At 45.1% G+C, this 12,763-nt stretch overlaps 1 protein-coding gene across 6 annotated transcripts in view; it reads left to right on the top strand.

The window, feature by feature from the left end:
- The window catches only part of ESRP2 (epithelial splicing regulatory protein 2), a 187,503-nt gene extending 182,977 nt beyond the window's left edge, over nt 1-4,526 (top strand). For all 6 annotated transcript variants that reach the window (XM_069653549.1, XM_069653525.1, XM_069653541.1 and 3 more), the window contains one exon: nt 3,251-4,526. The gene's annotated coding sequence lies outside the window, so the exon portion shown is untranslated. The remainder of the gene's footprint in view (nt 1-3,250) is intronic.
- The last annotated feature ends 8,237 nt before the right edge of the window (nt 4,527-12,763 follow it).

The raw sequence follows: 12,763 nt of genomic DNA, 5'->3' as shown, positions 1-12,763 counted from the left end.
CCATCTGTGTTTTGGCCTTTCAGCAAACGTGGATGGCTGTGAATACAGCCTTCATCAGGGTGTGGAATTGTGGTGTAGACTCAGGTAATGGCTTCCTGTGGTGGTGATCGATAAACAAAAAAAATCTAAAGAATATGTACAAAATAGTCTGTCTCCGGGACAATTATTTAAACATGCTCAAGTCGCTTACAGAGCATCCCCAGTGGGGGAACACTTACTGTACTTGACTGGATGTAGCACATGAAATCTGCGCTTTTGTGCGGCGCATGGAGTCTGGATTGATCTGGTCTCAGTCCCCTCAAAATAGATGGTAGTGGGGTGCTTGCGATGCACTACCACCTAATGGTACCCAAAAATACATGTGTGAGCCCATAATTATGGGGCTTCGTAAACGATGTCAAAGAGCTTGTGCGTTGGTAAAAAGGTAGAAAACATCAACGTAATCAAACCCACCACATTCTCTCCAGTGATAGTTGTTTCAGCACTCGCTGTGCTTGACTGGATGTAGCACGGTTTCCGTGCTTTTGGGAAGTTTGTGGAGGCAGCACTAATCTGGTCCCAGTCCCCTCAAAATAGATTTGGTGATGAAGCAATGCACTGTCACCTAATCATTTTATGTTCGAAGACCATAATTCTGGGGCGTCTCAAAACAGTGACAATAAGTGTATGCGTTCGTTAAAAAAAGTAAAAATCCTCTTAGCAATGGCGATACTGGCTTGGCCATGTGAGGGGCTGGGGGGGGCAGGGGTTGGGATCGGCTGTAGCCCATACCACTCATATTTCTGCACACATTTTTGCAAACGGCCCGTGCCCCACTGAATGCATCAGTCTAACAGATGCATATAGTTAAAGTAAAGACCCCCAAAAAAATTCTACGGGTGAGAGCCATTAGTCATGAGGGACAAGAGTGGGTGTATGTACAGCCCATCCCTGTGGGCTGCTAAGGTCACCCAATATTTGTTGGTAGAATTCAAGCGGTTAAACATTACCTAGCCGGGAGCTATCATATCGCTGTGGCCATCTTCAAACTGCTCATATGTACTCCAAGATTGCTGCTGTTTTCTTTTTTTTTTCTCCCATAGTTTTTCTGAGTATCTCTTCAATATCTTTCTCCCTGGTTACCATGACTACGCTCTAACAGGCGGACAAGCTCTGCATGCGTACCTTCTGGTTGTAGTCTTGGAAGTCTCAAGTATGCGATTGCTCCCAGCGAGGTAATCTTTAACCATGTGTGAATTTGTGATTTCTTTGAATTATCCCATCATGTATTGGCTGACCTTGGGGACCCATATGGATGGGCTGTACATGCATCCACTCTCGTGTCCTGAGCCCCTCATGATTATCTGCTCCCGCGTGTACAAACATTTTTTGGGTCTTTACTTTAATTATATGCATCTGTTAGACTTATGCGTTCAGTGGGGCATGGGTCGTTTGCTGAAATCTGTGCAGAAATGAGCGGTATGGGCTGCAGGAGATCACCACGCAGCTAAACCAGTAGTTTTGCCATTACAAAGGGGGGGTTTTACTTTTTGTCACTGTTTTGAGAAGCCCCAGAATTATGGGCCCATACACGCATCTTTTTATGTTCTATTAGGTCACGGTGCTTTGCTCCATCACCAAATTTATTTTGAGGAGACTTGGAACAAATTAGTCCAGGATCCACGCGCTGCCCCACAGCGCAGACGCCACATGCTACATCCAGTCAAGCATAGTGATTGTTCCCAGTCAGGGAGACCATTTTGGAAACGTCTGAGCTTGGTGAAATCTGTCGATGGAGAGAAGGTGGGGGGGGGGTTTGATAACCTAGATGTTTTCTACCTTTTTTTTACCAATGCCCAAGCTTTGTCATATAAGAGGCCCCATAATTATGGGCTCAAACACCCATTTTTGTGCACCATTAGGTGATAGTGCATCACAAGCACACCACTTCCAAATCTATTGAGGGGACTAGATTAGTCCAGACACAACGTGCCACACACGCGCAGATTCCACATGCTACATCCAGTCAAGCACAGGAAGCTTTCCCCACTGGGTGGGGATGCTGTGTAAGCAACTTTTGAGCGTGTTTACATAATTGTTCCGGATACAGACCACTATTTAGTACTTATTTGTTTATTATATATCACCACAGGAAGCTCTTACCAGAACCTACACCGCTATTCCCCGTCCTGATGATGGCTTGTATATTCAGTCATCCGAAGTTTGCTGAAACACAATCATGTCAACTTTTTTTATATTCATCAATTTTTTTTTTTTTTTACACTGGGCACTGTATGCAAATCAATGTTCTACGCCATAGAAAGTGTAAGGGGTTGTACTAGTATGTTTGCTAGGTTTTATGTTGGGAATGTCTGATGTACACTCACCCGTGGCAATTGTTAGTTTGTACTTAACAGTGTACATTTGTTTCATTTAACAATCATTAACGTTTTTGTTTTTTTTCCCCACCCTGATCATTAGTTCAATATGTCTGTTGTAACCGGAGAGATCATGGAATAGCAAGGTGCTCCATTATTTGTTCAACCCGTTACTGGTGTAAAGTCTTACCAGATATGCCTTCAGCCACTCGATTTATTTATAAGCACTGTCTTTCATTGAAGTCCTGTTCGAAACGAGCATTGTCAAAGCCAATAGCTTTAGCTTGTGTATAAGTATTAGACGTTTACAAGGCACTGCTATTGGATGACCAGGTACTCGCACCATTTTTGGAACTGCTACACTTAATAGCCTGTTAATACCACTATGGTTATGCCTGTCATTTGCCCTTCCAATGCCTACACAAAAGCCCATACTGTTGGCATTGCCAATGCTTGTTGTCTGTAGGTGTGTGCAAACAATTTGTTGCACTCCAGCCTTACCGTAAGTGATGGTAATGTGAAGTAACTAGGGCACAAGGGTACCAGGACACTGCAGTTTCACCCTTGTTCCATGCAGTCCTTTTGCCACTTACCTCAATAAATGTGTCCCATGTTTCAAAATATTTTGAATTTTGCAAAAGTGTAATAACTTTTTTCAATGTTTTTTTTTTTCATCTGTCCTCTTAATGTTTCTTGTGCATAGAGTGCAGTACCTTAATGTTTCGAGAATTTCTTGATGGATGTACCTCTTGCTTTGCATAGTAACTTTAAAAATCAACAAATTGACATAAAATGATTTTGGTTTTCTTTATACCAAAATTAAGTTCATGTTTTCCCGCTATTAAATCCTGGCATAACCATTCCTTGTTCCCATCCTTTTCATGTCGCTGCAGCTCCGCACTGATTCCATCCTCGTGCTCTACAACTTCAGTGGCCGGCCAAGTGGAGAGGCTCTGGTAGCTTTTCCCAGCATGGAGATGGCTAAGAAAGCAGTGTCTGAAAAAAACAGGCAGCTGATTGCAGGAAAGTATGTTGACCTTTGTCTGGTCTGACCGTAAGACTTAAACAAGAACTGAGAGCACTGTGCCTTCAAAAGAGTAGCCACCCTTGGAACACGGTCAACCTCTCATGAACATGCATCCTGAAATAGGAAGGCGGGTCCCTTTCTTCAATGGCGCAGACTGGGGAAAGCCGGCCCTCCAGCACTCTACACAACTGATATGCCCAATGTGATTGGTTTGGCGAAGGCCCCGATTCATTTTTGAACTGCTAATCCTTTCCTGTGAAGCAGTGTAACAGCACTTCAAATATGCACATGAGAAAAGTACAAATGGAATTTCACTTGACCGTGGATACCCCTGCACAAGTGAAAAGCTGATTCTTTTGCTGAATATATTTTTTACAAGTACATGTTTAATAAGTTTACATTCTGTGGATACGAGTGAACATGGAAATGGTCACAACTAGAAGCATGCCAGAATTTGGAATTACGTTGGCTCTTCCAGATCCATTCCCAACTAGTATGCCCAAGAATTTGTGGCCAAACAAGGAAAGATATGCCTATTTTTTGTTTTTTAAAAGCTCGTTCGAGCCCTACTACTGAAAAGAAGCCATATGTCAACTTTTTCTTTTTGTCCCCACTTACTGCCAAAGGGTTCAGTGAAACAGCAACGATGGGCAGAAATGGCACATAAACGCGGAGTACTACTAAGTTATATATTTTTATTTAAGCGTATTAGCTTTCATATAGTAATGCCGATTTGCTCTAGTTTATGTGCATGCAATTTGTTTACATCCTTAAACTTTATTTGTATATTGCAAAGCAATGAATTTAAATCTCTAGTGCATGTTGGTCATATTTCTATTTTTACGTGTACATATATATATATATAAACTAAACAAATTCGTTTTTCGTCATGTAGCATGTATTGTACCATGTGTTAGACATCTGCTGTAGAAGCACTAAATGATTTCCTTTTTTTTACCGCGCCTTGATTGAAACTTAAAGTGCAATATCTGCAGAAAACTATGTAAAGACTGTTTGCGACTTAAAGATGTCTTTGTATATTGATCCATTTGTTTGTACAATATTTGAGTAGAACATTGAGAAAATCTATATGCTTTGTTCTATAAAAAAAACTATAAATAAAAGAATCCTAGGAATTTAAATTTGAGGTTTCTTGGTTTGTAAATTAATGTGACTCAGGACCTCCTGCCACACTATTGATATTGAGACCGCAATAGAGAGCCGTGCTGAAACAAACTTTGTGTATGCAGAATCCTGTTCTTTACATTGCCAACGCCAACATCCTGAGATGATGCTGGCCCGAATAATGGGTGTCGAGTGTCCTAATGTCCTGTTTGATCCTAAGGATTTGCCATGACGGAGTTGCTCTTCTGACCTAAAGATCGAATCATTGCGATTGCACAAGTGGGCTAGATGATCAAATCCAGAACACAGCTGATCTCTAGGCCCTCCGTCAATAGCTTTGATGGTCACATTAAAGCACCCGTTATCCAGCAGTGACACTGCCATGTGGGATTTGGTAGATGTGTGCCCCCTCAGTTTAGAGCGTAGGAGGATGCTGGCTCACTGGTCCCTCCAAGAAAGAGCTGCAGAGTAATTCAACAAAAGCGGTGCTAGTGAATGTGTGTGAGAGATGTATGTTTGTAAGCACTCGACTGGTATCTGGTCTCAGACTTTATTATTCATTAATTAGGCGCTTATAAAGCTAGTGAAATAATGTTAGCGCTCACAGGGCAAAGGGAGGGAACAAGAGTGAAAAACATTAAAGACACAACTAAAAGCAGTGGAGAGGAAAAAGTAAGAACCTACTATGCCTTGTGAAGACAGTTGCTACAAGAACTGTTTGCTTCTGCACAGACCGACTCTGAGGTGGCAAACCAAGCCCGGTCACTCTCGGCGGAGCACGAAAATCTGATATGAGCGCCCGAATACAGTAGTGTCAACGGTGTGGGGAATAGGCTGGGGAGGGGCAGTGAAGCAGACTTAAACACTTGCCAAAGGTTATATATGTGCATGTCTGTAAGTTATACAAAATGTTCAAATATATTTGTTAAAAAAACGATTATGCCTTGAGTATTCAGAAAGTTCAAGTATGACAAGGAAGAGGGTAATGGGGATAAGTGCTGGGGTGTCTAGGCTCCTGGGTAAGCCACAAATTAAGTGCATGGTATGGTGAGTGCTACACGGCTGGAGCTGTGTAGGTTTAAGTGCAAACCTCCAGGGCAGATGTTGTGCCAAGGCAAGTGCTGAGGGTAGTCGAGAGCTGGCCGATTAGGTGTGGGAGGTCAGGGGCCCGAGGATGTATAAGGCCCCGTGACACTGATCGGAGACTGTGAGATTAGCAGGGGAGAGAAGAGGGGAAGGAGGAGGTAAAGAGGAAAGTGCTGAGGAGCTTTGATAATCTAAGAGTCCTGCTCAAGACATAGAGCAGAGGTTTTTAAACTGTGGGTTGTACCCCCCCTCCCCATTGGGGTGTGGCCACATTCCCAGGGGAGGCAGGTGACCCCAGCCTGAAATTCAATCTTTATTTTTTAATGAGGAAAAGAGCTGGGGCAACTCACTTGGTCGGACTGGAGCATAAAACTGTCTTGGGCACAACTGAAAGTGGCCCACAGTTGGACATGGCAATTCATTCTTTTAGTGACAGGCTGTTTGAATAGTTCTCAAGGGGGTGTTTTTTGTTAAAATGTAAGCAAATTATGATATTTACAGAATATTCAGCAAGAATGGTCAAAACTACTAGCTGTACAGTGAAGAAACTGTTCAAACAGGACCATATTGTCCAGAAAAGGGCCCCATTTGTGACCAAAAAAGCTGGCCCACACTAGCATTTTGCATTTCTGGTTGGGGCATTTCACCATGGGCCAGTCTGAGCATGGTGGCTCATCCATAATGGGCAAGGGGGTGGTGACCCAGTGGCCCCCTCACCCATTATAGAGGAGCTGAGGAGCCACCCCAGTGAAACACAGAGCACTCCCTCTGCTGCCTTTTCTAGCTGAGGGAGTGCTCATGGGCTTGCAGAACTGTCAAAGGGGAAACACTGTTGCCCTTTGACAGTTCTGTTCCCCAGCCGCACATGCTCACTGAGCCATGCAAGGCTGCTGGTGTTTTGCTTCCCCATCCTTGCATGGCTCATTGGAAATTCTGGCTGGGGAACTGCTTGTCTGCATAGGGGGAGCTCTTGTGCCTTTTTACACATACGGACAGAGCAGCCTGGAGCATGGAATTTCAGCACCCATGCGCAGGCCCCTACACGCATGTGTAGGAACCATGAAGCTCTTGGTTCCTGTTCATGATGCAGGAGCTGGAGTGCTGGGGAGGAAACTTCAGTACCGGGGCAGAATGTAAGTTTATTTTTATTTATTTTTTATTTAAACATGTGGATGGATGCGTGCATGCTTGTGAGTGTATGATGGTTGCTCGTCTGAATGATGGCGATTGCTGTGTGTTTTTGTTTCGGTCCGTTGAGCTGATTTTGGTGAATTGGGGGTGGGTAGGAAGGAGGGTTGTACAAAATATGAATTTTAAAAATACCTTTGTAGCACAATCCATCTACCCACCTGGGAAAAAATCAGCTCTCCTGAGGTGCTGTTCATCCCATGGGAGAGATGTTTGTGTTTTTTTTTTTTTTTACTGGACATCTATCATAGCTCTACACTTAAAAATACAATGCTTTCCCCCTGGCTTGCATACACACATAATCATGTTGATAATGTTAGGCACTGACAGGGATGATATCTTTTTACCAGACCTCTTTCATACCTGCCCTCTGGGCCCTCAACGCCAACTGCAAACTGTTTGGATTTTTACCAATTTTAACCCATTATTCAAAAATGAAAAAAAAAAAATCCCGGGGTGAGATCCCCCTGAACGCCCCTTGATTGGTTCCAGCTCTGTCGCTACGGCATATCTGGGGTGAATGTTTATGCCCCTCCACTTAATAAATTCACCAGCTGCCGCTGTCCCTGTGACTGCTGGGAGCATAGTGGGGGAGCCCTGGGACTGTGATGGGAGCAGGGTGGGGAGGGCCAGGGTCTGTGGTGGGTTGGGGAGAGCCCAGGGACAGGGTAGCAGGGGGATGAAGGAACCCAGAGACTGTGATGGGAGCAGGTCGGGGAACCCAGGGACTATTTATTTCATATATTGTACATTTATGATCACCACACAAAGCCCACAGTCATCTAGGCACAAGTTACAAAGGGTTTGGTACCACCGTGAGTCAATTGAAAAAGTAGGTTTATAAGGTGTTTCCTGAAGGTGTTGTAGGACGGCTCTATTCACAGGTGGGTGGGGAGCTCATTCCAAAGGTGGGGCCTGAGCAAGGAAGCCTGCACCCCCACCTGCTCTTGCTCTGTGAATCTTGAGGTTATGAGGCAATGTTTGTAGATTGATCTCACCGGTCTGGTAGACTAGTGTTTTTTATTTTGTCCGACAGATATTGGAGGGGGTGGGGGGGTCTTTGTTGGCGATGCAACAGTGAGTGATAGAGTGTGTCTTAAACTTGTCTCTCCTTGACCAGGAGCCACTGGGCAGCCTTTTGGCTTCCAAAATGGGGTTGTGCCTACCAATGTCCAATGCTGCCTGGAGGGCATTGTTCTGAATTGTCTGAAGTTTGCAAGTTTGTTTCAGACGTGTTGCAGTAGTCCAGTTTTGAACCTATTGGTGCATGTGCAATTCCCAGCTGTTTTCGAGTAGCGAGGAAGGCTTACTAGCATTGATGAGTTTAGTAGCTTAGGCAGAGGTGGAGGCTATGTGGTTGGCCTGGTGAATTATTGTGAGGGAGGAGTCCAGGTAAACGCCTAATGTTTTGAAAGCGGATGCTACTGGTATCATGTGGCTGTAGATGGTGAATGATTTATAGGAGTCTGAGTTTAGTTGGCCTGGATTGGGGAGGTGAGGGGGGGCGATGACTAGCTCAGTTTTTCCATCATTCAGGGGCAGAGGCTGTTAGCGGCCATCCATGTCTGGATGGTTTCGTAGGTGTCCTTTATCCGGAGGCTGTCGTAGAGTTAGTTGCTGGTGAGGGGGATGATTTGGATGTCTGCATAGTTGGTGTAAGAAATGCCAAGGGATTCCGGGTGGTCAAAAAGGGGTTTAGTGTATGAGACACAGGAGCCTTGAGGTTCACCACAAGGGGTGGGTGTAGGGGTGGCAACAGCCTCCCCTGCGAAGACTCTAGAGGTCCTGTCGGCTAGGAAGGAGGTGATCCAACTGGTGGCCATGGGAGACAAGTGGGCAGAGGTGGAGAGTGAGTGGGCCAGGATCTCATGGCCAACCAGGTCAAATGCCACAGAGGTCAAGTAGTAGAAGGGAGAGGGAGCCTGGTCGTTGGCAATGTCAAGTTGATTCTTTAGGTCTAGGATGGCTGTTCATCCCATTTGTAGGGGAAAAACCTGATTGTTGGACCCACAGAATGTGGTGGGATTCTAGGAATGATTGGATCTGCAGATAGGCAAGACTATCCATGATTTTCAGGAGGAAGGGGACTGTGGCGATTGGTCAGTTAATGATGGTGGCGAGGAGTGGGATGGGGGGAGGGGCTTGGCACATTCCTTGACCAACGAGGCCAAGCATACTTCTCCCTTACAGTGGGAAGGCTTGAGGCCGTCCATGATGGTTGTGAAGGTGGTGCTGCTAACCGGCTCGAAGTGAAAGGCCTGGATATCTGGGAGGCCATGGGAAGGTGGCATGGAGGGGGCTATGCTAAGCTTGGTAGGGCACTTTGCTTTTGATTTTTGCTTGTAGTTGCACAATTTTGCCTTTGAGGGTGTCTTGGATGTTACACCAGGCATTGTCTTTTGTGATGGGAAGGGGCGGAGGGATTGGGACTCTAGCCTTAAGATGCAGAATAATTTGTGGGAGCTAGAGGCAGCTTGATTCTCATTGTAGGTAGTGGCGTTAGTGGCTAGGATGGATTGCTTTTATTGGTGGGAGGTGTTGGACAGGTAGGCTTTGTTGGCAGGGGTGGGGTCTTTGTACCAAGCAGCTTCGGCTGCTGTCCTGGATGCTCTAATGGATCGAAGGCAACGGTCGAACCATGAGTTGAGGTGCTAATCTGTTTGCTTTGAGGGGAGCTAGTTGGTCAATGGTTGTGAGTAGCAAGGGTTGTAGTATCTGAGGTCTGGGGGACGGGATAGCCGGTGTGGGAATGTTGAGAGATGGTGTGGTGATCGGACAAAGGGCATGGGTGGTTGGAGATTATGGTGAAGTTGCAGTTGTGATCGACAAGCCAGTCAAGGATGCGGCCATGGTAATGTGTTGGTTGGGTGATATATTGGGTGCACCCTAAGGCATTAAATGAGTTAGGGTGGTGGCTTTGTGATCGGTAAGATCATTGAAGCCTAAATTGATGTCCCCTAGGAGAACTAGTTGTGAAGTAGGCTTGAGGTTTGATGAGTTGGGTAAGGTCATCCCCAAAGGTATGGCTAGGGACTGGAGGCCAGCATATGAGATGGATAGGGGTATTGTGGGAGTATTTAAGCTTAACTAAAAGTAGTTAAAATATGGTATAGCAAGGGTTTTGATGGCATGCAGGGGGAGCACTTCTTCATAGATGAAAGCGACGCCACCTTTTTGTGTGATCAATCGCAACGTAACCTAGTGTAGCTGGCTGGGATAGTGGGCCAGATTCCAGGGTTGGCCAGTTTTCCGTTAAGGCAAGCAGATCTGTTTTTAGCAGTGATAAGTATCTCGTAGGGTGCGGTGAAGACACACAATAGTTATAGCCATTTGGATTTTCTGTCCATTTGTCATTTTTGGGGGGCCTGGCCTGCCCACATTTTCCTGGGGAGGGGGTGGGAGGGAGAAGGGTCCAGGCCTAAAAGGTTTGAAGACCACCAGCATAGAGGGAGGAGGAGGCTGTTCCATAGGAGGCAGCCAGCTGAGGAAAGTGATCAACCACCTACCGGCTGTTTAGCAAAACACTTTACACACACAGTTGGTGCCAGAGGAACATAGTGGTCTAGAGAGGGACAATATTTAGTAAGGTAAAGTTGAAGATAGTGTGGTCTCCAGGCCCAGACAGCCTTGTGGATGATGCAGAGGGATTTGAATTTAATCTGTGCAGCAACCGGGAGCCAGTGAACACTTTTTAGGGCAGGAGAGATGTGGTCCGTAGGCTTAAGGCCAAGGATAAATCTCACTGCCCTATTCTGGCTTAGCTGGAGAGGTTGCAGGAGTGGAGGAAGGTAGGTTCAGGAGGAAGCTATTGCAATAGTCAATCCTAGAGAAAACCCCAGGTTTGTATATACTGCACCAATTATGCCTGAACACACATTCATGATGTAGCTCTCCGCAACAAGAGGAGTTTTCCCAAGTTTGTATCTACTGTACCATCGAAGTCTTATGTGTACCTGGTTGGCAGTCTATGTAATCTGTTTCCAGCACTTACTGTAACCGTATTCTTAATTAAAAGTCCCTAGATACCTCGATTTTCTTTTGTGCTGTATAAAATGATAAAAAATAACCAGGGCTTGTGTGGCATTGAGCCTCTGGGGGGGGGGGTGAGAGAAGGGAGAATTCCTTTGAGAAGGTAGAGCTGAAAGTGGGACTTCTTAGCAATGTCCTGAGTGTGAGGTAGGAATGAGTGAGCGGAGTCGAAGAGGACTCCAAGGTTTCTGATGTCGGAAGAGGGAGCAGGGGGGGAGAGCCCATGGAGGAAGACCAGAGAAGGGAAGAAGGCTCTAGTGAAATGGCTCCATGCATGTAATTTGATGAACAATCTTTAACGCTCTGTATGAAAATGAAAGGAGTACATTCTAAAACAAATTAATCAATCAAATGATCCAATAGTAATGGCCAAGTTTTTTTACATGGAAGGCTGCAAACCAGGCTCAGAGGGTCCCTTGGTCCCCTTTTCAGAGCTAAATAAAATTCAACCATCTCCATTCTGGTCCCTTTTTTGTTTCCATTACCCATTCTGCCTGCGCTTTGCAAGGGACCTGTAACTTACTTCTGTGCTGTAACCACTTCCTTTCCAGAAATGGTGGAATTGTGGCTAAAACAATACTACAGAGGAGAGAAGTAAAAGTGTGAAGCCCAACATTTGCCTTCCTTAGTCTCTCATCCTCTCCCTGATGACTTGGTTTAGTAGTGCTTGTCATTGTGCCTTATACCTCGGTGCTAATCTCTGTACCATTTCTCATTTTATTACTCTAGTTTTCTTGCTCTCCCTTTTGCTGTGGAATGAGCTGCCAGCCGAGATGGAAGTTAAGTTGCACAAGAGAAGGCAAAGTGGAGGGAGTTGTAAGGGGGGGGTTGACACTAGAAGTAGAAAATGTTATGTTCTAAATTACAATTTGTGCAGAAACCACCCACGAAGCGTGCATATGGATCTGCAAATGCTATTTCTACATTTTGTTGCTGGTGGGGCTCAAGACCAAGGTACTTTTTTCAGAGGGTGGACTCAGTCCCTCCGAGCACAATTGAAACATTCATTGTATGTCCTCTTTGAATTCATAAATTAAAGCCGACCTCGGGGATCTAACCGCAACCGTCAGATTTGCAGGGTGTACACTTCACCACGCACTATATAACCAGATGAAAAATAACACACAACTAAAGGTGATGTCCCATTTCGGTATTGCAAGTTCCAGGGAAAACATTTGTCTTGTTTCTTGGAGTTTAAAACATGCACACCTCTTAACGTTTTCAAAAACGCTATTAGATGAAAATATCCTTTCTTGATTCTGTGTTGATTTTATGAAAGGTAAATGCCATTCGTCGTGCGCAATTTGGGTGGTTATGCAAAACCAATTTAATGTGCGTATTTCACCTTGATATGGAAATTTATGGCGACGTCACATCCCTTTGTGTGTTTGAGTCCCCCACTTTAATTTTTGGGACTTGACCCCTGGCTGCTGCTGTCCTTATTTGAGAAGAGGGGTGGGGGGTGATGGGGGAAGGTTGAGGAATAGATGGAACTATGTCTAAGCCTAAAACGTGAAGGCAAGCACTGAATAGAGCGGCTGCCTCAGAAGTCAATGTTAAGAATGTTGCTCAAGTGTTTCTTTGCAAGAATGAGGCATATGGTCTTCACGTTATAGGATCTTCCTTATATCAGTTGAAAATGGCTTTTTTGTATGATTGCTGCATGTTCTCTTTGCAGGGGCATGTCTGAGAAACCAGTGCTGTGTCTTGGTACGGCAGAGTCCTAGTGCTGCAAAAGAGTTTTTAAGTAGAGCATGCCCTCCTGCACATGGTATCTGCATGCATATCTGTATTTTCCCGGATGGTAGGGTCCTACATTTTGGTGCTGTAGCTTAGATTGTTAGGAGTTACTATTCTGTTAGACATGCATAGCTTGCAGCCTTTCATCTTTGGGGCATGAGTTATTGAACGTTCTTTCTCATGCCGTATTGTACACAGACGAAACCCTGGG

Source organism: Ambystoma mexicanum, chromosome 1p, assembly GCF_040938575.1.
Source record: "Ambystoma mexicanum isolate Mex_15411 chromosome 1p, UKY_AmexF1_1, whole genome shotgun sequence".
NCBI lineage: Eukaryota > Metazoa > Chordata > Amphibia > Caudata > Ambystomatidae > Ambystoma > Ambystoma mexicanum.
Note: the sequence above shows the minus strand (reverse complement) of the source record. Positions and strands in the feature narration are given on the sequence as shown.